The following is a 25,281-nucleotide window of genomic DNA, read 5'->3' as shown; positions in this document are numbered from 1 at the left end:
TTGTGGCTGCTGAGCGAGTATCCCCTACTTAGATGACAGCGCTACCTCACAATATATATACAGCTCTGACAAAAATTAAGAGACCACTGCAAAATTTTCAGTTTGTCTGATTTTTCTCTTTATAGGTATATTTTTGAGTAACATGTGATTTGCTCTTTTATTCTTTAAACTACTGAAAACATGTCTTCGAATTTCCAAGCGCTAAATTTTGTATTTATTTTCAGAAAATGAGAAATGGACAAAAGAACAAAATAATGCAGTGCTTGCAGACCTCAAATAATGCTAAGAAAACAAGTTCATAATCATTTACAAACAACAATACTAATGTTTTAACTCAGGAAGAGTTCAGAAATCAATATTTTGTGAAATAACCATGATTTTTAATCCCAGCTTTCATGCGTCTTGGCATGCTTTCCACCAGTCTTTCACACTGCTTTTGGGTGACCTTATGCCACTCCTGGTACAAAAATTTAAGCAGTTCTTTGTTTGATGGCTTGTGACTATCCATCTTCCTCTTGATTACATTCCAGAGGTTTTCAATGTGGTTCATGTCTGGAGAGTGGGCTGGCCGTGACATGGATTTGATATGATGTTTCTCCACCCACACACTGATTGACCTATCTGTGTGGCATGGTGCATTGTCCTGCTGGAAAAAACATTCCTCAGAGAAGGGGAACATTGCCTGAGCAGAAGGAATCAACTGTTTTTCCTGGGTAACCTTGTATGCGGTTTGATTCATATGTCCTTCGCGAAGACTAACCTGCCCAATTCCATCCTTGCTGAAACATCGCCAGATCAACACCAATCCTCCACCAAATTTCACAGTGGATGAAAGACACTGTGGCTTGTACACCTCTCCAGGTCTCTGTCTAACCATTAGAGGTGTTGGGCAAAGCTGAATATTAGACTCATCAGAGAAGATTACCTTACTCCAGTCCTCTATGGTCCAATCCTTATGGTCTTTGGCAAACTTCAGCCTGGTTCTCCTTTGCTTCTCATTGATGAAAGGCTTTTTTCTAGCTTTACATGACTTGAGCCCTGCCTCTAGGAGCCGGTTACGAACTGTTTTGCCATGGACTTCACCTCAGCTGCCATTTGCATTCTTTTTGGGGTCACTTGATGTCATCCTGCAGTTGCTTAGTGACATTCGAATAAGATGACTGTCATTTCGGTCAGTGAAGAGTCGTTTTTGCCCTCTGCCGGTCTGTAGCTTTGTTGTCCACAATGTCTGCTTGACCCTGTTGTAATGGACAGCCGTCTTAGAAATTTTAAGGATGGAGGCAACATGACGCTCACTGTATCCCTCTGCTAGTAAAGCCAAAATTGAGCCCTTCATTTCCTCACTCAAGACTTCTCTTTTCAACTTCTTTGGCATGGTTACAAGTTATTTTTTAATTCAGAAGCACATTAAGTAGAATGAGGTGTACTCTGGTTGGAATTCAACTGACACTGGAATGGAATAGCTGTCAGACATGTAGAGAAGCTGATTTTTATAGCAATGTGCAGTGGTCCCTTAATTTTTGCCAGAACTGTATATACACTGCTCAAAAAAATAAAGGGATCACTTAAACAACAGAATATAAGTCCAAGTAAATCAAACTTCTGTGAAATCAAACTGTCCACTTAGGAAGCAACTCTGATTGACAATCAATTTCACATGCTATTGTGCAAATGTAATAGACAACAGATGGAAATTATTGGCAATTATCAAGACACCCTCAATAAAGGAGTGGTTCTGCAGATGGGGATCACAGACCACATCTCAGTACCAATGCTTTCTGGCTGATGTTTTGGTCATTTTTGAATGTTGGTTGTGCTTTCACACTGACTCTACAACCCACACAGGTGGCTCAGGTAGTGCAGCTCATCCAGGATGGCTCATCAATGTGAGCTGTGGCAAGCGTAGTGAAAGAGGCTGGAGGCGCTACCAGGAGACAGGCCAGTACACCAGGAGACATGGAGGGGACCGTAGGAGGGCAACAACCCAGCAGCAGGACCGCTATCTCAGCCTTTGTGCAAGCAGGAACAGGAGGAGCACTGCCAGAGCCCTGCAAAATGACCTCCAGCAGGCCACAAATGTGCATGCATCTGCATGTTATATCACATGTTATATTCTGTTGTTTAAGTGTTCCCTTTATTTTTTGAGCAGTGTATATTTCCTCTAACATTTGCTATATCAGCATATAGTGCTCATATACTGCCATATAGTAGTCACATACTGCCATATGGTGCTCATATAACACCAAATAGTGCTCATATACTGCCATATAGTGAACACATACTGCCATATAGTGCTTATATACTGTCATATAGAGCACATATACTGTCAGGAACGGCGGAACGCACTAAATAAAAATAAATAATAAAGTGCGTTCGCCGCTCGGGGTCCACCGTCCAGTAGGTGTAACAACCGCTGCTGAGTGATGACAGAGGAGCAATATACCGGTATGATGCACACGGGTTCAACTTCACCCGGAGTGTGCAGAGCGGGCTCTGTTCACACACAGAGGTGCCGCAACAAAAACATACAAAACGCTGAACCTGTTAGTGACACAGGCTTCAGGTAACATACAAAACGCTGAACCTGTTAGAGACACAGGCTTCAGGTAAATGCACGTAATTTTCATAACCAGCAGAGGGAAAGCCAACGGCTGAGGGCTGATGTTAATATTCTGGGAAAGAGCCAATAGCCATAAAGGTTCCAAGGCTATTAATATCAGCTCTCAGATGTTTTCTTTGCCTTTACTGGCTAGTATACAGGGGAACCCCAGAAAAAAATTGACATGGGGTCCCCCTATAAAATCCATCCAGCAAAGGCTAGGCAGACAGGTGTGAGCTGATATTAATAGCCTGGGAAGGGGCCATGGATATTGACACTCCCCAGGCTAAAAACATCAGCTCCCAGCCACCCCAGAAATGGCACATCTTATTGATGCGCCAATTCTGCCACTTAGCTTTGCTCTTCCCACTTGCCCTGTAGCTGTGGCAAGTAGGGTAAAATTTGTGGGGTTGATATCACCTGTGTATTGCCTGGTGGCATCAAGCCCACGCATTAGTAATGGAGAGGCGTCAATAAGACACCCCCATTACTAATCCTATAGTTGTATGGTAAATAAAGACACAGCCAGAGTAAAGTCCTTTATTAATCCTAATTAACCATGCGTAGGCCGGGTTCACAGTAGCGTTCGGGGGCTTTGCGGAGGGCTGTGTACTTCCTCTGTTAAGCTCCGCCTACTTCCGCATACTTCTGCATGCGTCCTGCGTACCTATCTTTAACATTGGGTACGCGGGACTCCGCAAAGTCCCCGAACTCTAATGTGAACTTAGTCTTACTGCATCGCCTAATCCCGAATCCCTCGACCTCCTGTAACAAAAAATAATAATAAACCAACACAAATACTTCCTGTCCGACATAGTCCTAAATGACGAGTGTCCCACGACGATCTCACGTGTAGAACAGTCACATCAGATGTGTGAGAATTTTCTCCGATGACCTCTGACGATGGCGCAGTGATACATTGCAGGAGGATTCCTCCTGTCAGTGTATCACCAGAGCCACAAAGAGTGGTAACATCTCCCAATGTGACTGTTCTACATGTGAGATCATCATGGGACACTTGATGTTTAGGACTACGGCCGACCAGGGAGTATTTGTGTTGGTTTATTATTTTATTTTTGTTGCAGGAGATCGAGGGCGTCGGGGAATTAGGTGTTTGAGTATGAATGTGCTTTTTTTTGTTTTACAATTTAACACAATCACTGGATGATGGGGCTACTATCCCAGCATCGGCTCAGGCTGTCACTGTAGCAGACATAGCCGGATGGGAGTAGAAGTCCGATCAGACGATGCCTGGCTACACACAGACACCCGCAGGCAGACACACACAGACACCCACATATTCTCCGCTCACTCATATTCTCCGCCCACATACTCTTCCTCCTTCCTTTCCGCAGCGTTTTTGGCAAGCTAATCCGCAGACCTTTTTACACCTGTGGTTTTACTGCGGATTTGACTGACTCACTGTAAGTCAATGGGCGCAGAAACACTGCAGATCTGGAAAAAGAATTGACATGCTGCAGAAAATAAAACTCTGTGAATCTGCGCAGAATTTTCCGCAGCATGTGCACAGCAATTCTGGATTCCCATTGATTAACATTGGTTGGGCAATACATTGCCGATCTGGTGCAAGTCCGCGTGCAAAAAACGCTGCAGAATAGATTGATATTTAGTTTTTTTTCCAAAAGATTCAGGATAACCCGTGTTTTCATAATTTAAACCTTTGCTGTACCTGGGATTTGGGGTCCAGTAGACTGTCCTATCAGTGACTGACCACTTCCTTTGTATAATTATGCACACAGAGATAGCTGTCAGTTATTGATAAGACCGCCCATTGGACCCAAAATCACAGATAAAGCAGTGGTTAAAACAAACATTATACTGAAACTGGTGAATCTTGTATTATCTTTTGTTTCTTCTCTGTCATAATGATGAGATGACTAGGATAGTTACTGTCACAGTCCAATTCTTGGATCTGTGTCAGATTCGGGATTCCCTCATATAAACCCTTTTTTTTCCTTTTCAGGCCTTTTGGGACTTAATATGGGTTTTTGTCCCCCGGTGGTCATAGGTGTAATTACATGTCTGTTTTGGTTTCCCTGCTGATGTGACCAGTCACTTGGCTTTATAAGGTCACATGGTGTATCAGCAGGTGTTGGTTATAGCAGGTCCTTTTTGGATTCCAACCACGGTGAAGTGATTAGCTGGCTCTGAGGTGTTGGGCCACTGCTGAAACCTGGTGAAGTAGCAGCTGGCTCTGAGGTGTTGAGCCACTGCTGAAACTGGTGCTGAACTCTGCCTGCCCGGTGTCTGCTGCAGAGATAGATGGTTAAGGTAGCAGCTGGCTTTGAGGTGTCGAGCCACTGCTGAAAGTTAATCCGGTAATGAACTCTGCTGCCTGGTGACTGCAGCAGAGAAAGATGGTGAAAGTAGCAGCTGGCTCTGAGGTGTCAAGCCACTGCTGAAAGCTGATCTGGTGCTGCACTCTGCTGCCTGGTGACTGCAGCAGAGAAAGTTGTGTTTTCCCCTTTTTCCTTCGTGTGTATTAGTGCAACGGTGGGACCAGTGTCCGCACTATCCAGTTCCCTAGCAAGGGATAGGTGCAGGGATAGTGAGGGATTCAGGTATCCTGCTCGGCGACAGGTGAAGAGCCTGTATAAGGAATGTTAGGAGTGTTTAGGGACACTGCCTCAGGGGAGTGCAGGAGGTCTCCACATCCCCGTTCCCTATGGCAGGGCCCACCGCTGTAAAAACCAGGGGAAGAGTCTTGAGGAGATCATTTGCATATTCCCAGTGCCTTCTGGGATAAGTGAAGAGTCTCCGCGAGCTCTACGATCACTGGGTTTTGGCCGTTGCAGCTGAAAAGAGGAAATCGGAAAACCAGGGGAAGAGTCTTGAGGAGATCATTTGCATATTCCCAGTGCCTTCTGGGATAAGTGAAGAGTCTCCGCGAGCTCTACGATCACTGGGTTTTGGCCGTTGCAGCTGAAAAGAGGAAATCGGAAAACCAGGGGAAGAGTCTTGAGGAGATCATTTGCATATTCCCAGTGCCTTCTGGGATAAGTGAAGAGTCTCCGCGAGCCTGAAAAGAGGAAATCGGAAAACCAGGGGAAGAGTCTTGAGGAGATCATTTGCATATTCCCTGTGCCTTCTGGGATAAGTGAAGAGTCTCCGCGAGCTCTACGATCACTGGGTTTTGGCCGTTGCAGCTGAAAAGAGGAAATCGGAAAACCAGGGGAAGAGTCTTGAGGAGATCATTTGCATATTCCCAGTGCCTTCCGGGATAAGTGAAGAGTCTCCGCGAGCTCTACGATCACTGGGTTTTGGCCGTTGCAGCTGAAAAGAGGAAATCGGAAAACCAGGGGAAGAGTCTTGAGGAGATCATTTGCATATTCCCAGTGCCTTCCGGGATAAGTGAAGAGTCTCCGCGAGCTCTACGATCACTGGGTTTTGGCCGTTGCAGCTGAAAAGAGGAAATCGGAAAACCAGGGGAAGAGTCTTGAGGAGATCATTTGCATATTCCCAGTGCCTTCCGGGATAAGTGAAGAGTCTCCGCGAGCTCTACGATCACTGGGTTTTGGCCGTTGCAGCTGAAAAGAGGAAATCGGAAAACCAGGGGAAGAGTCTTGAGGAGATCATTTGCATATTCCCAGTGCCTTCCGGGATAAGTGAAGAGTCTCCGCGAGCTCTACGATCACTGGGTTTTGGCCGTTGCAGCTGAAAAGAGGAAATCGGAAAACCAGGGGAAGAGTCTTGAGGAGATCATTTGCATATTCCCAGTGCCTTCCGGGATAAGTGAAGAGTCTCCGCGAGCTCTACGATCACTGGGTTTTGGCCGTTGCAGCTGAAAAGAGGAAATCGGAAAACCAGGGGAAGAGTCTTGAGGAGATCATTTGCATATTCCCAGTGCCTTCCGGGATAAGTGAAGAGTCTCCGCGAGCTCTACGATCACTGGGTTTTGGCCGTTGCAGCTGAAAAGAGGAAATCGGAAAACCAGGGGAAGAGTCTTGAGGAGATCATTTGCATATTCCCAGTGCCTTCCGGGATAAGTGAAGAGTCTCCGCGAGCTCTACGATCACTGGGTTTTGGCCGTTGCAGCTGAAAAGAGGAAATCGGAAAACCAGGGGAAGAGTCTTGAGGAGATCATTTGCATATTCCCAGTGCCTTCCGGGATAAGTGAAGAGTCTCCGCGAGCTCTACGATCACTGGGTTTTGGCCGTTGCAGCTGAAAAGAGGAAATCGGAAAACCAGGGGAAGAGTCTTGAGGAGATCATTTGCATATTCCCAGTGCCTTCCGGGATAAGTGAAGAGTCTCCGCGAGCTCTACGATCACTGGGTTTTGGCCGTTGCAGCTGAAAAGAGGAAATCGGAAAACCAGGGGAAGAGTCTTGAGGAGATCATTTGCATATTCCCAGTGCCTTCCGGGATAAGTGAAGAGTCTCCGCGAGCTCTACGATCACTGGGTTTTGGCCGTTGCAGCTGAAAAGAGGAAATCGGAAAACCAGGGGAAGAGTCTTGAGGAGATCATTTGCATATTCCCAGTGCCTTCCGGGATAAGTGAAGAGTCTCCGCGAGCTCTACGATCACTGGGTTTTGGCCGTTGCAGCTGAAAAGAGGAAATCGGAAAACCAGGGGAAGAGTCTTGAGGAGATCATTTGCATATTCCCAGTGCCTTCCGGGATAAGTGAAGAGTCTCCGCGAGCTCTACGATCACTGGGTTTTGGCCGTTGCAGCTGAAAAGAGGAAATCGGAAAACCAGGGGAAGAGTCTTGAGGAGATCATTTGCATATTCCCAGTGCCTTCCGGGATAAGTGAAGAGTCTCCGCGAGCTCTACGATCACTGGGTTTTGGCCGTTGCAGCTGAAAAGAGGAAATCGGAAAACCAGGGGAAGAGTCTTGAGGAGATCATTTGCATATTCCCAGTGCCTTCCGGGATAAGTGAAGAGTCTCCGCGAGCTCTACGATCACTGGGTTTTGGCCGTTGCAGCTGAAAAGAGGAAATCGGAAAAACCGCGCGCCTATAGGCGCGCAAATTTTGGCTCATCTTTTTAAGAAATCTCAAGATGGAAGAGGCCAGGAGCCATTTGGTGAGCTGCATTTCTTGCTACATGTTCACAGACTTACCAGTGGAAAAGCCAAATTTCACATGCCACAAATGCAAGCTTGTGTCCCTGTTGGAGGAAAAGTTGCAAAATCTCGAAGAGAGGTTGGCTACGTTGAAGATCATTAAGGAAAGTGAAGAGTTCTTGGACAGAGCAGAATTATCTCTTCATGTTACAGAAAGAGAAGAAATTCGAAGTGCACCTGAAGAAACAGAGGAATGGAGACATGTGACCCAGAGAAGCAGGAGGATCAGGAGGCAGTCAGCACCCATACTGCTCAGAAACCAGTACCAGGCTCTCACGCAGGAAAACGATGAAGAAATACATCAGGATAAGACTTTGCCAACAAACAGCAACCTTGTACGCCTTCAAAGTCCTCCTGGATGGAGAAAGAAAAATGTTGTGAAGAAGAAACGGAGAGTGGTGGTCATGGGGGATTCCCTGTTGAGAGGAACAGAGGCCGCTATCTGCAGACCGGATATAACTTCAAGAGAAATGTGCTGTCTTCCAGGTGCAAAAATTAAAGATGTGTCTGACAGGATATCAGGACTCTTCAGACCTACAGATGACTACCCATTCCTGCTACTACATGTGGGGACAAATGACACCGCAAGAAACGACCTGGAAACCATCTGCAGAGACTTTGAAGACTTAGGCAAGAAAGTGAAAGAACTGGGAGCGCAGGTGGTCTTCTCTTCCATCCTCCCAGTGGATGGCCATGGAACAAGGAGGTGGAATAAGATTCTGCAGGTGAACAACTGGCTACGTCGATGGTGCCGTCAGCAACGATTTGGATTTCTGGATCACGGAGTGAACTACTTATACGATGGACTACTTGCTAGAGATGGGGTGCACCTTACGAAGACTGGAAAGCATGTATTTGGAAGTCGCCTTGCTACACTTGTAAGGAGAGCTTTAAACTAGAACAACATGGGAAGGGAAGCAAAAGACCAGAAAAAGCCATACACCTGACAAATGCTATTGAGAACTCTGCTAATAGAAGTGGAAAGGAAGAACAAAGACGAAAGAATCTAATTAATAAAAATATTGGAGAAAGAGAAACCAATCACAAACTAAAATGTTTCTATACTAATGCACAAAGCATGGGCAACAAACAAGGAGAATTGGAACTACTAACACAGGAAAAGAAATATGATGTCATTGGAATCACTGAAACTTGGTGGGACGATACACATGATTGGAATACAAGACTAGAAGGATACAACTTATTTGCAAGAAACAGACTTGATAAACGAGGAGGAGGTGTTGCATTGTATGTTAGAAACGCGTATATCTGCACAGAGATTGAAGCTTCAGACACTGGGAGTTCTGTGGAAACTGTTTGGGTAAGAATACAAGGACAGAACAGTGGAAAGGACACCATTGTAGGCATTTACTACAGGCCGCCTGTGCAAGCTGAAGATATGGATGAACTCTTTATGCATCAAATGGCCAAGTTCTCCAAAAAATATGACATAGTTGTCATGGGAGATTTCAACTATCCAGACATTTGTTGGGAATCTCTCTCAGGCAAAACTAACAGGTCAAGGAAATTCTTATCCTCTCTTGCTGACAACTTTATCTTCCAAAAGGTAGGGGAGAAAACAAGGGGAACTGCTACCTTGGATCTAATCCTTATAAACAGGGAGGAAATGGTTGAGGAGGTAAAAGTGGCTGGAACCCTAGGAGGTAGCGACCATGCTATTTTAGAATTTTGGATAACTAGAGGCGGAAGACCTGTGAAGACTCAGACGTCAAGGTTAGATTTCAGAAAGGCAGATTTTAAGGGATTCAGAAAGATAATTGGAGGGATCCAATGGCTGGATATCCTTAAAGACAAAAATGTCCAGGAAGGATGGGAAATCTTGAAAAATGAAATTCTCAAAGCACAGTTGTTAACAATTCCGAAAAGAGGGAAGAATAGGAAGCATTTAAGGAAACCAGGATGGGTGAACACAGAACTTAAGCACATGCTGAAAAGGAAGAAAAAAATGTTTATAAAATGGAAAGAGGGAGGCATATCTAAAGAAGAATATAATGCTGTCTGCAGAATCTGCAGGGCACAAATCAGATTAGCTAAAGCTGAAAATGAATTGAGGCTTGCAAGAGATGTCAAAAGCAATAATAAAGGATTTTGGGGATATGTCAAAAGTAAAAGAAAAGTCAAAGATGCTATAGGATTTTTACAGGATGAAAATGATGAAATGGTAAGACAGGATGTTGAGAAGGCTGAACTTTTAAATTCCTATTTTGCATCTGTTTTCTCTCAGAAAGGAAATGTAACACCAACTGTTATTCACTGTCCTATTAAGGGAATAGAAGAATCCAGGATATCTATAAACAGAAAGATAGTGAGGAAACACTTAGCTAACCTAAATGAATTCAAGTCTCCAGGTCCAGATGAATTACACCCCAGAGTACTGAAGGAGATAGCAGAAGAAATTTCTGAACCACTCTCCATAATCTTTGAAAATTCTTGGAGAACAGGAGAAGTGCCAGAAGACTGGAGAAGAGCAAATGTTGTTCCTATCTTCAAAAAGGGGAAGAAGGTGGACCCAGGCAACTATAGGCCGGTGAGTCTGACTTCTATACCAGGAAAGATCTTTGAACAAATTATTAAACAACATGTAAGTCAATACCTGGATAAGAATGAAGTGATCAAACAGAGTCAGCATGGGTTTGTAACTAATAAGTCATGTCAGACTAACTTAATTTCCTTCTATGACGGTATCACTGATTGGGTGGATCAAGGAAATGCTGTAGATATAGTATATCTTGACTTCAGCAAAGCATTTGACAAAGTCTCTCATACAATCCTTATTGAAAAAATGACTAAGTATGGAATGGACAAGGCAACTGTTAGGTGGATTCATAGCTGGCTTAGTGATCGGACCCAAAGAGTGGTCGTAAATGGCTGCACATCCAGTTGGAAGAATGTCTCAAGTGGGGTACCACAGGGCTCTGTCCTGGGCCCTGTATTGTTCAACATCTTTATCAACGATTTAGATGAAGGAATTGAGGGTAAACTGATTAAATTTGCTGATGACACAAAGCTAGGAGGGATAGCTAATACTAGAGAAGAGAGAGAGAGGATTCAAAAAGATTTAAATAAACTGGAGAAGTGGGCAGTAACTAACAGAATGGTTTTTAACAGGGAGAAATGCAAAGTACTACATCTGGGCAATAAAAATGAAAAAAGCATATATAGAATGGGAGGAATAGGGCTAAGTGACAGCACATGTGAAAAAGACTTGGGTATACTAATAGATCACAGACTGAATATGAGTCAACAGTGTGATGCAGCAGCAAAAAAGGCAAATGCAGTTCTAGGATGTATTAACAGAAGCATACAGTCTAGATCACGTGAAGTCATTATTTCCCTCTACTCCTCTTTGGTCAGACCTCATCTGGAATATTGTGTCCAGTTTTGGGCACCACATTTTAAAAAAGACATCAACAAACTGGAGCAAGTTCAGAAAAGAGCGACCAGAATGGTGACCGGTCTGCAAACCCTGTCTTATGAGGAAAGGTTGCAGGATTTGGGAATGTTTAGTTTGCAAAAGAGAAGACTGAGAGGAGACTTAATTGCTGTCTACAAATATCTAAAGGGCTGTCACATTGTAGAAGGATCAACTTTATTCTCATTTGCACAAGGAAAGACTAGAAGCAATGGGATGAAACTGAATGGGAGGAGACACAGATTAGATATTAGAAAAAACTTTTTGACAGTTAGAGTGATCAATGAGTGGAATAGGCTGCCACGAGAAGTGGTGAGTTCTCCTTCAATGGAAGTCTTCAAACAGAGGCTGGACAGACATCTGACTGGGATGATTTAGCAAATCCTGCTTTGAGCAGGGGGTTGGACCAGATGGCCCAGGAGGTCCCTTCCAACTCTACGATTCTATGATTCTATGAACTGTTTCCCCGGGGTTCCCCTTTTGTCTTGTTGATTCAGTTACCGACCTGCGGGTCGTCTCTCACAGGATAGGTATACGTGACACTTTTGTCTTGTTGTTTCAGTTACTGACCTTCGAGTCGTGTCACACAGGACAGGTACACGTGACAGTTACAGAACAGAAATTATCAGGCCATTATAAATCAAACTGCAAAGTTTCAGGATTTATTTATAATATTATAAATAAATAAATTATATTGTAAGGTAGCACTCACTGAGGGTGTTGGGGAACACTCACTTGGCTGCAGATAAACCAGGTCCGGCACAGGCTTTTCATATAAAACAGTCCATGCGGTTTATTGTGCAGCATAAACCATAGCAGCATGAGGAAAACGATAACAGTCTTACAGCAAACAAAAATGAATGTTCATAGTGGAGCTCCGCTCCCTTAGCCCTGTGTTCACACAGGCTGTGCTTTATCCAGCCATCAGGCTTTACAGTCTCCCCTCTGTGTGACGGTTATGTGTGACTGGACACACCGCCTCCAGCAGGGCGAATTTCTCTGACACACGTGACCCTGGATACACTGCCTCCAGTAGGGCGAATTTAAATAATATAACGTGCAGCCGGATACACCACCTCCAGCAGGCGAATTTCAGAATTACATGTGTATCTGGATACACCGCCTCCAGCAGGGCGAATTTAAATAATAAAGGGAAACACCAGGGAAACTGATACAATGGACGGCCCTGCGATAGGGAACGGGGTCGTGGAGACCTCCTGCACTCCCCTGAGTCAGTGTCTGTACACTCCTGACAGTCCCTATGCAGGTTCCGTACCTGGCGCCGAGCAGGATACCTAAAAACCCTAGCTCGCCCTGCACCTAGCCCTTTCTAGTGAAATGGACGGTGCAGAAACTAATCCCACCACTGCACTGAAACACACAAAAGGAAAGGTACAAACAGGGATAACACCACTTAGCTTTGCTCTGTTGCTCTTGCTCCCAGCAACAGAGTCCAGCACCAGAATGCAGCTTTCCTCCTGAATAGCTGCTGCTTCACCAAGCTTTGTCAGAGCTGCAAGGAACTCCTCTCTGTGGCTCCTTCAACACCAGGACTCTGACTGAGCTGCAAGGAACTCTCTCTAGCTCCTTCCTCCACCAAGGATGGTTGAAATGATCAATATCACCAACAGTGATTGCAACACCTGACACTCTTTTATAGGTCAGAGCCAGAGCAATCACACCTGCTTTCATAATCACGTGCACTAAACTAAAGTAACCAGAGTGCAATGACCCTAACGGCCACCGGGGGCAAAACTAGAACTGAAACCACCACAGTGCAGTGACCCTAATGACCACCGGGGGCAAAACTAACTTTAAGCACACAGCTTAAGGAAAAAAAAAGGTTACTAGTGCTTTTATCTGTCATAATCCAGCATGGATCATGACACTCTGTCTGGGGTTACCTCATAGCTGCTTCTCAGTCCTGACATTCCTTTCCTCCTGGGGACTGGCCAGCACTCACAGACTATTACACAGGCCACACACGGTTAGCGGCGTCCAAATATGCGCATCAGGAAGGTAGCACACCTCCTAGCACGTCGGCCTTCCGGGACCTTCCACACAGACCAATCAGATCCAGCATTTTCCTCATGTAACATAGTAACATAGTAACATAGTTATTAAGGTTGAAGGGAGACTTTAAGTCCATCTAGTTCAACCCATATCCTATCCTAACTTGCCCTAACATGTTGATCCAGAGGAAGGCAAAAAAAACCCATGTGGCAAACAGTAAGCTTCACATTGGGGAAAAAAAATTCCTTCCCGACTCCACATACGGCAATCAGACTAGCTCCCTGGATCAACGCAATATTAAGGAAACTAGTGGATATACCCTGTAATATTATACTTTTCAAGAAAGGCATCCAGTCCCTTCTTAAATTTTAGTAGGGAATCACTCATTACAACATCATATGGCAGAGAGTTCCATAGTCTCACTGCTCTTACAGTAAAGAATCCGCATCTGTGAGTATGCTTAAACCTTCTTTCCTCCAGACGTAGAGGATGCCCCTTTGTCCCCGTCACAGGTCTAAGAGTAAAAAGATCATTAGAAAGGTCTTGGTATTGTCCCCGCATATACTTATACATTGTAATAAGATCACCCCTAAGCCTTCGATTCTCCAAACTAAATAACCCCAAGTGTAATAACCTGTCTTGGTATTGCAGGCCCCCTAGTTCCCTAATAAACTTGGTCGCTCTTCTCTGCACCCGCTCCAGTTCAGCTATGTCTTTCTTATACACCGGAGACCAGAACTGTACACAGTATTCTAAGTGTGGTCGCACTAGTGACTTATATAGAGGTAAAATTATGTTCTCATGAGCTTCTATGCCTCTTTTAATGCATCCCATTATTTTATTTGCCTTTGCAGCAGCTGCCTGACACTGGCCGCTAAATGTGAGTTTGTCGTCCACCCATACACCCAGGTCTTTTTCAGTGACTGTTTAGCCCAGTGTTTTACAATTAAGCACATAATTATACATCTTGTTCGTTCTACCCAAGTGCATGACCTTACATTTATCCCCATTAAAGCTCATTTGCCATTTATCAGCCCAAGCTTCTAGTTTACATAAATCCTCCTGTAATATAAAATTGTCCTCCTCTGTATTGATTACCCTGCAGAGTTTAGTGTCATCTGCAAATATTGAAATTCTACTCTCTATGCCCCCTACAAGGCCATTAATAAATATGTTAAAAAGAAGCGGGCCAAAAACTGACCCCTGTGGTACCCCACTGCTAACCGTGACCCAGTCTGAGTGTGCTCCATTAATAACCACCCTTTGTTTCCTATCCCTGAGCCAGCTCTTAACCCACCTACACATATTTTCCCCTATCCCCATTGTTCTCATTTTATGTATCAACCTTTTGTGTGGCACCGTATCAAAAGCTTTTGAAAAGTCCATGTACACCACGTCCACTGCATTCCCTTGGTCCAGTCCGGAACTTACCTCTTCATAAAAGCTTATCAGATTAGTCTGACAGGAATGGTCCCTTGCAAACCCATGTTGATATTGGGTCATAAGGTTATTCTTCTCCAGATACTTAAGTATAGTATCTCATAGAAAACCCTCCAGGATTTTACCCACAGTTGAGGTTAAACTTACCGGCCTATAATTTCCAAGTTCAGTTTTTGTCCCCTTTTTGAATATTGGCACCACATTTGCTATACGCCAGTCCTGTGGTACAGACCCTGTTATTATGGAATCTTTAAAGATTAAAAATAATGGTCTATCTATGACTGTGCTTAATTCCTGCAGTACTCGGGGGTGTATCCCATCCGAGCCCGGGGATTGACCTAACCTGGTCACCTTATATGGTCCATAGCCATGCCCACAGCATCACATGGCTTTGTCCTCATTGCAGGTCCTTCACAACCACACAGATAGGCTTTACTTCAGACACACGCCCCTTGGTGGGTTTGTAGGTGACTGGTCCCACCCTTCTCACCAGCCACCTGAAAGCTCTTCCCTGACACACTGTAACAGAAACCTCAGCAGTATATCTGCTGATTAATAGCGATTCCAGGCCACCCACCTTGTGATACATAACGGTCATTTACCATCCTTTCTCGTTTCATCCTATTTCCATTACCACAATGTACATGCCTGTATGCCTGTCCTGGGACACCCACACAGCGCCCCCTAGCGGACACAGTGGTCACTGCACCACAATATATATATATAATATATATATATCTTATACTGTATATAAATAGTGAAATGAACAATTGTAAAAAAAAATAAAAAGGTCTTAAAATGCCATTGTCAGCAGGATTGTGCTCCGTAAACTACAGACAATGTCAGGTCGATGCCGTTATACTGATTACAATGATACCTGGTGATGAAATCTGTGTTGTGGTTGTTGTGTAATCTTTATTTGCAGTTTTCAGTTAATGAGATTCTCATGCTCCGGAGCGGACTGTGGGGGGGGCTTTATGTGGTTCTCTGCATACATATTCATCGGTATGGCTTATGACAGGTCATTGATCCCTGAGCGACATACCCCCTATTTTACCTACTGCATATCTTATTATTTGAAAATAAATAAATAGCATTCCTTTTGCAGGCACCAGCCCCTGTACTGTAGCATGCTACGATCTTTAATATTAATATTTTAATTTTATTTAGGCTTATACATTTCTTGAAAAAAAAACAAATTCTTAAAATGACGGCCGCGTCTGTGCTATTTTGATAGGAAAAAAAACCTTGACTCCAGATGGCACCTGCGCAGTAGCATCGATACGATAGTGTCACGGGGTTACCGCAACAATGTGGAGCCAGAAGAATGCAGCATCTGATTGCTGCTACTCTGGCGCTGAGAAGAAGCACTTCTCCTTCATTTTAAATGTGTTTATTTCTTCTGCAGAACAGGGGTTAATCAGTCGTGTTGGGAAACCCTGTGCTCACAGCTGCGGTCGGTTAGCCACTGCTTTCCTATTTATAATCTGGGTTCTGCTAGGCTAGGCTACTTTCACACTAGCGTTTTCTGGCGGCCGTCACAATGCGTCGGCACGACGTATCGACGGATGCGTCAAAAATAGTGAAAAACGGATGCAACGCATACAGTATTTCGACGGATCCGTCGCAAATCCGCTAGACGGTTCCGTCGAAAAACTGTATCCGTTGTGTCCGTTTTTACCATCCGTTTCATCCGTTTTTATGATGGATCCGTTTTCCATGCCTAAAAATGGGAGTATCCCAAATGTGATTGGCTACTGGAAAATTGGGAAAACTATGTATTGACTGTTTTTACACCCCATCTTTGACAGGGTTTAGAGAAAGTGGCAGAGATGGAAGGAGTGCTTGTGAGGATTGCGAACGTGGTTACTGATGTGATTTTTGAGACCAATCGGCTGGATATTATTATTCGGGATGAGGCAGCAGCAAGACGGAGGATTCTTCTGCAGCGACGTCGCCGGCGACGACTATGGATGCATCCTATAAATGAACTGCGGATGACCCGGGGCGTCCATTCAACTCTCTACATGGAGTTGCGGCAGAACCCGGACAAATTTTTTAATTATGTTCGGATGAGGCAGGAGCACTTTGATTTGTTGCTGGAACAAGTTGGGGATGTCATCCGAAGGCAGGACACGCATGAGGTTTTCCATCGCATCGACGGAGCAGCTGATGGTGACACTGCGGTAAGCCTTTTTTTTTTTTTTTTTATTGCTCATATTTAATGTCATGTAAACATGTTTTAACCTATAGAAAACCACATCAGCAGTGAACAATTGCGTTGCATTTCCTGCAGCATGTTAATATTTTTATTGTTTGTGGCCATTCCAGTGTTTTACACATGCTCCATAATAGGAATGCACAGATGTAAAAATGCTGTTTTTAATGTGGATCCCAACAGAACAAAAATTTCCGCAATGCCATTTATTGAAACTTAAAAAAAAAAATGTAATATTTGTGTAAATTGCTTAAAAATGTTATGTTGGTCTTTGCAATTTTTACTAACATTTTTCTTTGTTTTTCACAGCTTCCTGGCTACAGGAGAATCCCTAACTTCACTACATTACCAGTTCCGCCTTGGAATATCTACAATTTCCGTAATTGTGAAAGAGACCTGTCTGGCTATATGGGATACCTTTCATCAGGAGTACATTCCACAACCGACAAAGGACATCTGGCTGACAAGTGCAGAACTTTTTGAGAAACTGTGCCATTTCCCAAATTGCTTGGGTGCCGTAGATGGCAAACACATCCGTATTGCAAAACCGGCAGGATCTTGCTCAGAGTACTTTAACTACAAGAAGTACTTTTCTATAGTACTCATGGCCATAGCAGATGCCAACTGTAAATTGCTGGCTGTGGACATTGGAGCCTATGGTCGGTCCAGCGACTCGCAAGTCTTCAAAACTTCTCCGATGGGCCGTTGTTTGTATGGAGATACGTATGATTTTCCACCAGCCAGACCACACCCGGGAACAACTGGACCATCTATGCCATATGTCTGTGTTGGTGATGAGGCATTCCAGTTGTCACCACACTTACTAAAACCGTATGCAAGCAGAGACTTGACCAGAACCAAAAGAGTCTTCAATTACCGCTTAACTCGAGCCAGACGAGTGGTGGAGTGTGCTTTTGGAATTTTAACCGCAAAGTGGCGAGTTCTGCTAACTGCCATAAGACTGCACACACGAACAGTGGATGAGGTTGTCAAGGCCTGTGTGGTGCTGCATAACTATGTACTTTCCAAGGAGCCTGTTTCCGTGGATGATGAAGGCTCAGAAACAACTTTGTGGGATTACCAAAGCAGCTCTGCTCGCTCCGCAGTTTCTGTTTCCAGAATGAGGGACCACTTTGCAGAGTATTTTGTGTCACCTGTAGGCAGGGATCCTTGGCAAGACAACATAGTGTGAGATCTTTATTTCATGTCTCGGTGATTTATGTTTCTGTACAAAGTGTTTTTATTGGCAGCAAGTTTTATTAATTAGTTTCCAAAAGTTTGATATTTTTGGTAATAAACCAAATTTGTTATACCTTTTAACGTGTGGTGTGTAATTTGTTTTTACCTTTTGTTTGTTACCATACCAGCTTACCTAAATGAAGGCACTGAAACAAATAGTAGAGTTTAAACCAAAATAAATTTTATTTACATTTTTTTTAAATTTTTCTTCAAAGCCTTGTCATATTTTTTTCGAATAAATCTTTTTGTGTTACAACTTTTTTAATGTTTTTAAATTTTTTGAAAAATATTTTTAACCTAACAATAATCTTTTTTTAACAATGAAAACAACTTTCATAGGTCAGTAAAGTGTGGGATGAAGATACTAGCGGAGGGGCTGGTAGGTTGGACCACGTCGATAGGTGGGGAAAGCCTACTGGGTTGGGGTGTAGTGGAAGGGGGGGAACAGGAGGCTGAGCAGGGGCGGGGGGTGTTGGGGTAGGTGGAATACTAAATGGGGAAGGAAAGCTGGACAAGGAAGAAAACATTGGGGAAGACACTGGGATTTGGGGCCGGGATGGGAATTGGGACTGGGTAGGGTATTGGGACTGTGTTTGGTATTGGGCCTGGGTTTGGAATTGGTCCTGGGCTGGGAAAGTTGTAGTGACTGTGTGGGGATGTGTGGGTGTTGGCGGGGCTTCGGACATGACCTGCACTAGAGCAGCATGGCTGGCTTGCATTACCTGCATCTGCTGGTCAAGAGTTAGCTCCTGAGCATGGATTGAAAAAAAAGGTTGTTTGGAGATTGACTTGCATCTGAATGCAGCCTATCCAAGCGACTGCTGTGTTCACTGATGCATGTTTGCACCATGTTGAACCCAGCAGTCACTTGCTCTCCCAAAATTTTGAAAGAGCTTTGGAAGGATGCATTCAGATGCAAGAACTCAGGAGAATAGCTCCTTTCCGGACCCCTCTGTCGCTGCCGCAACGAACCTAATGGTGGTCTCGAGGTGGCAGGATCAGAGGGGTGTGGTAAAGGGAACGCTAAGTCTTGACCAGCAGCTTCAAGTAACGAAGGCTGCAATGATGCTCCAGTGCTGGCGGAAGTGGATGAGGCAGAGGTACCGGAAGGGTCAGACGAGGGGTCAGAGGGGTGGGGTCTACGGAAGTGGCCCTCGGTGGCGGACTCCTGAGAGATCTCTCCAGAGGGGTCCAAGGTAGATGCAGGCACCCGATGGCTACAGACTGTGCTGTGACATAGAAAAAAACCCAATTAATATATTGATAGGAAAAAGCCCTGACTGAAACCAAAAAAGTTAGACAGGTAAACATGGTGATTTATTCAATGGGCTGTTGAATACTTACATTCTACTCAGCATTGTTTCCCTGAGGAAGGACAGGGCACGGCTGTATTTATACCGAGTCCTTCTCCGTCCTGATGAGCCACTCGGGGCCTACATCTCCTGGTTAAACTCCCTCTTGAAGCGATCCCTGAGTGCCCGCCACCGCTTCCTAACCCTTTCACCTGTGAAGACAAGAATGAAATTAATAAAAGGGTTAATTACAATACATTCCATTCAGTTCTAAACATTACTGAAAAGTGAATACTTACATTCTTGAGTCTGCTGCCTTGGCTGAAGGTCCTCCCACCTCGGCAAAAGATTTTGGCATACTTCCTTCCAGAGCCAACGGGTCACATGTGTATCAGCATGCCTGCGGTCAGCCATATTCCACAGCGGCTGCATATAGTGCTTAACAGAAATTTTAACTATGACACCAAAAACTAAACATTTTTTAACTTACCGCTACACGCTGTCGCTCTGGAGGAGGGCTCTCAGAAGAGGACATTCTTGCAAAGTGGTCCCTGGTGGCTCTGTAAGTAAAAAGACACTTGTAATCTGCTATACACATTGAATTGGCAGATTTGCGGTCTTCAAAACTGACATCTGGAAAGTGGTGTGCTGTGTGTGCAGTCGTGGTGGTCCCTGGTGGCTTGCAAAATGGCAGGAGTCCCACTGTCTGGATGCTGCAGGCCCCAGGCTGGAGCTGGACGCTGGCTGGCTTCACAGTGGCAGGCCTCAGGTTGGAGCTGGACTCTGGCAGGACGCTGGCTGGTGCAGGACGCTGGCAGGCCTCTGGCTGTATTCAGGTTTAGCTCTGGCTGTATTCAGTACGTCATATAGACAAAAACACATGCACACGCACACACAGACATGCACACAGACGTACGCAAAAATGGCAGTACTCACACTGGCTGGAAGGCTGTAGCGTGATGCTGGCTTCTGGCAGCACAGTCAGGCCTCTGGCTAGGTTTTATAGCAGCTGGACGCTGGCTGCCTGGATGCTGGCTGGATGCTGGTTGAATGCTGGCTGGATGCAGTCTTCTGACTTCTTGCTGGCACATTTGGGGATGAAGGCCCAGGCCAGGTTTATATAGATTTGGGGGTGTCTGGTGAATTGGCTACAAAATCCTGATTCTGAGCATTCTCAGTGTAAAAAAAATGTATTACAGCGCTGCATTCCGTCATACGACGTGTCACGACGGATCCTGCGCCCATAGGCTTCCATTCTAGCCAACGATGCATGCCGCAGGATGCGTCGCGACACGTTTTCCCGACGTAGACAAAAAACGTTACAATCAACGTTTTTTTCCAGACGACGGGCCGCCAAATTCCGACGCATCCGTTGCACGATGTACACGACGCGTGACAATCCGTCGCGATGCATCGCCAATACAAGTCTATGGGAAAAAAAACACATCCTGCGGGAGATTTTGCAGGATGCGTTTTTTTCACAAAACGACGCATTGTGACGTCTGCCAGAAACGCTACTGTGAAAGTAGCCTTACTAATCCTTGTCAGAGCAAGCATTTGCTGCATGGCCAACGGTGGGAGATAAGCACATATGAGAAGGAAAGTTGGAGGAGTTATCTGTGACTGTTGCTTGGTTTGAATGAGTGGTAATTCCCTATCCTTCTCTATTTTGGTATATTCCCCTACATTCACAACCCGATGCATTCCTCTGTTATATGTGAGTGAATATTTTGTTTGCGTCTGAGTTTTCTGTTAACTCTTGTTTGTGTTGCCTTGTTTGTCGGGTTGGTGTACTACAGCGCACAGTAGCTCCCACTCTTCCCTTGGTGGGGGAAGAGAACAGACGGAGGGCTAACTCAGAAGATAAATCAAGGGTGGAGACCCCAAGCTAGGGCACCCCCTAGTGTTAGGAACAGGGAAGGAGGCTATGTCGTGACAGTTTGATGCTACTATGCAGGCGCCACCATCATTTTGATGGAGCCAATTTTTTATTTTAATAGCAAAATGGCGCTGTCGTAGTAGCATCTATTGCATTCCAAATCATGCTATTTTGCTGGCGCAGCCGGTGCCATCGTGATGGAGCCAATTTTAATTCTTTTTTCTCTGTTTTTTTCTCTGGCAAAATGACACCAGTGCAGTATCATCTATGTATCAGTATCAGCCACCGGCGCCTTTTTGATTAAGATAAATTTCTTGAGAAAAAAAAAATTATATGCCTAAATAAAATGAAAATATGGATATTATAGATTGTAGCATGCTACAGCACCAGCACATGCATAATGAATGTTTTTTTTTCAAACAATAAGATATGCAGTATGTAAAATAGGGGGCAGGTTGCTGAGGGATCAGTGACCTGTCATAAGCCATACTGATGAATACCTAAGCAGAGCAACACATGAAGACCCCCCATCATGCCCGATCCAAAGCAAGAGAATCTCATTAAATTGTAAGGGGGTGGCATTGCTATGAACAGGAGAGATAAACTGCCATTTTAAGAGACAGAACCCCCTTGGCTAGAGCAATGGGACATTTGGCTCTCCCTGCAACAAGACTGGTTTTGGTTTGCTCCTCCAGCTATGGAGAGGGGAGGGGCTGTTTTTCCAGTGAGTGTTCTGAACTGGGAGTCTGCAGGAAGCTGGTGTGCTGTGAGCTGTGAGGAGAAAAACGTGCAGCTTGTAACTGACTGAACTTGTGGGATTTTGTATACTCTTCTTGGGATAACGAAGGTGTCTTTCACGTGTTGCTGCGAGGAGCCACGAAGATCTACAAGGAAGAAATTCAGAGGAGAGAATTCACCGTTTCTAGGAGCAGGCTTGGAATCTTCACACTAGAACAAGACCACGTTGCACAGAGCTTCCAGGGAGGACGTCGCATCATCTTGCAGAGAACTGCAGGGGGCCCCAGGAAGGAACTGAGACACCAACTTTACCTTGAGTGTTAACCCCGTATGCGCACATGTTTAAGGCTTAGGATAGGCTGCAATAGACAGAGCACGGTAGCCGTGTGGCCGGAGTAGCAGTGGCCAGATAAGCTATAGTTAGAGTAGCCGCATACTGTACTTTATTGTATTGTTTTGCCTTTTGAAAAATACACTGATCTGTAATAGTTGGTGCTCCGTGCCATTTGTACGGCCCAGCTAGAGAATATCACTTTTGCAAATTGTTTTATGTTATTGCATACCTCTGTTTACACTTTCCTAACACTGCATTCCTTGCCTGTAAATAAATTAACCCTTTGTTGTTTGCACCTCATCTTGTGTACCGTAGTCTCCCTACATTGTGGTGGTCCCCTGGCCATCGCTTCAAAATGAATACTGCAAATAAAGATTCCACAACAACCACAAGATGGATTTCATCACTAGGCAGGGCCACCATCAGGGCATTACTGCCCTTACTGCTCTATGGGGCCCGGTGAGCAGCAGTACAGAGGGGGCCCGCAGGTCAGAGGCCCCACTCTTGTGCTTCTGCTCACTAGGCCCCATGGTGCAGTAAAGTGCTGTGCGCTATGGCGCACACGTCGGTGCTGGGCCTGGGAGATTTCTCGGATCTGTGCACGGCCGTCACCTTGACGGCTGCACAGCTCCTGCTCCCTCCATCTTCTCTATACTTCCAGACAGGTGATGGCGCGTACATTTACTGGTTGCTGTAAGCAGAGCTGTGCTGCTGAGGAATGACTGTGAGGTACCGTATATACTCAAATATAAGCTGAGATTTTCAGCCCATTTTTTGGGCTGAAAGTCCCCCTCTCGGCTTATATTTGAGTCATATACACCAGGGGGTCAGAGGGGGAGGGGGGGTAGGGGTGTCAAGTCATACTTACCCGTCTTGGCACGGTCTCTGCAGCCCCCAGCTTCCCTGTGATCTCCCTTCCTTCCTTCAGCGGTCACATGGTACCACTCATTACACTCATGAATATGCGCATATTCATGAGGTGTAATGAGCGGTACCACGTGACCACTGGAGGCAGGAAGGGAGATCGCGGAGAAACTGGGGGCTGCAGAGACCACGCCAGGACCTGTAAGTATAGCGATACTCACCTGTCCGGGTCCATCGCTGCTTGCTGCTGTCTGGCATGTCATCTGTCAGTGACGTTCAGACAGCAGAGGGCGCGGTGATGTGTTAGTGCGTGCCGCGCCCCCTGCAGTCTGAACGTCACCGACAGATGACGTTCCAGACAGCAGCAAGCAGCGGCACCTGGCCCCAGTGACAGAGAGGTGAGTATGTCATTTTTTTATTTTTAAATGCAGCAGCGGCACATGGGGGCATAATGTATGGAGCATCTTATGGGGGCAGCATATAGGGGTATAATCTATGGAGCATCTTATAGCGGCAGCATATTGAGACATAATCTATGGAGCATCTTATGGGGGCAGCATATAGGGGTATAATCTATGGAGCATCTTATAGGGGCAGCATATGGGGGAATAATCAATGGAGCATCTTATGGGGGCAGCATGTGGGGGAATAATCTATGGAGCATCTTATAGGGGCAGCATATGGGGGCATAATATATGGATCATCTTATAGGGGCAGCATATGGGGGAATAATCTATGGAGCATCTTACAGGGGCAGCATATGGGGGAATTGTCATGATCTCAGTGCGGGTTTGACTCACACATGTGGGGTTAATGTCTGGAACCAGTGCTGATGACTGGCATTTCTGGGGTTAAAGCTTGTGATCCCAGTACAGGCTTACCTGCACACCTGAGGCTTATGATTGTGGCCTCTCCCTGGTTCTGGGAGAGGCTTCTTATAGCCTCAGGAAGCTCCTATCCCCGTCAGTTATACTTTCACCCTTGGCATAGTGTGGTGACCCCTGAGTGTGTTTGTGCTGTGTTCTTGTTTATCTGATACTCTGTGTACGACTCGGTCTGTTCTCTGGATACTGCTTGTTGGATTCTGCTTGGTACCTTCTATGTCTGTTTGGCTTTGACCCCTGCTTGGCCCTGACTATCCGTTCTGTCCAGGGTCGGACTGGGGTGTCTAGGGCCCACCAAGGGAATTAATTTTAGGGGCCCACCTACAGTAATGTACAACTCAACATTTAGGCTTTGAGACCGCGGAATTACACCATGGGTTCTTTTGCCGTATATCCCACGCCAAATCTGCATCATTTCAGCATCCTAATTCTACTAAAAGCTGCACTGTTGTTCATATGCTGCAGATGTTTCCGCACTACGATTCATTTAATCCTTTAGGGCCGCAGGCCTGTTTTCACCTTAATGCCCAGGCCATTTTTTGCAAATCTGACCTGTGTTACTTTGAAGTTAAAAAGTGACCCCATTTTGGAATCTACACCCCCAAGGATTGACGTAGGGGGTATAGTGATCACTTTGTCCCAACAAGAGTTCCATGGTAGATGCTACACAGCCCAGCCAATCGAAGCGTTCGTATCTGCAGGGGGGGCTAAAATTCGCCCGGACCAGCCAGGCAGCATTGCTGCCTGCCGGTCTTAGCGGCGAAAGCCTCCCGGTACCCGTGCGATTAGCTGCCCCAATAGGCAGCACAGGTCCCCAATAGGCAGCATTGGTCCCTATAGGCAGCACAGGTTCCCAATAGGCAGCACAACTCCCCAATAGGCAGCACAGGTCCCCAAAAGGCAGCACAGGTCCCCAATAGGTAGCACACGTCCCCAATAGGCAGCACAGGTCCCCAATAGGCAGCATTGGTCCCTATAGGCAGCACAGGTTCCCAATAGGCAGCACAACTCCCCAATAGGCAGCACAGGTCCCCAATAGGTAGCACACATCCCCAATAGGCAGCACAGGTCCCCAATAGGCAGCATTGGTCCCAAATAGGGAGCAAAGGTCCCCAATAGGCAGCACAGGTCCGCAATAGGCAGCACAGGTCCCCAATAGGCAGCATTGTTCCCAATAGGTAGCATTGGTCCCAAATAGGGAGCACAGGTCCCCAATAGGCAGCACAGGTCCCAATAGGCAGCACAGGTCCACAATAGGTAGCA

This window comes from Dendrobates tinctorius, unplaced genomic scaffold (genome assembly GCF_039654945.1).
Source record: "Dendrobates tinctorius isolate UK_male_01 unplaced genomic scaffold, ASM3965494v1 ptg000028l, whole genome shotgun sequence".
NCBI classification, from domain to species: domain Eukaryota; kingdom Metazoa; phylum Chordata; class Amphibia; order Anura; family Dendrobatidae; genus Dendrobates; species Dendrobates tinctorius.
This window is presented reverse-complemented; position numbering follows the sequence as displayed.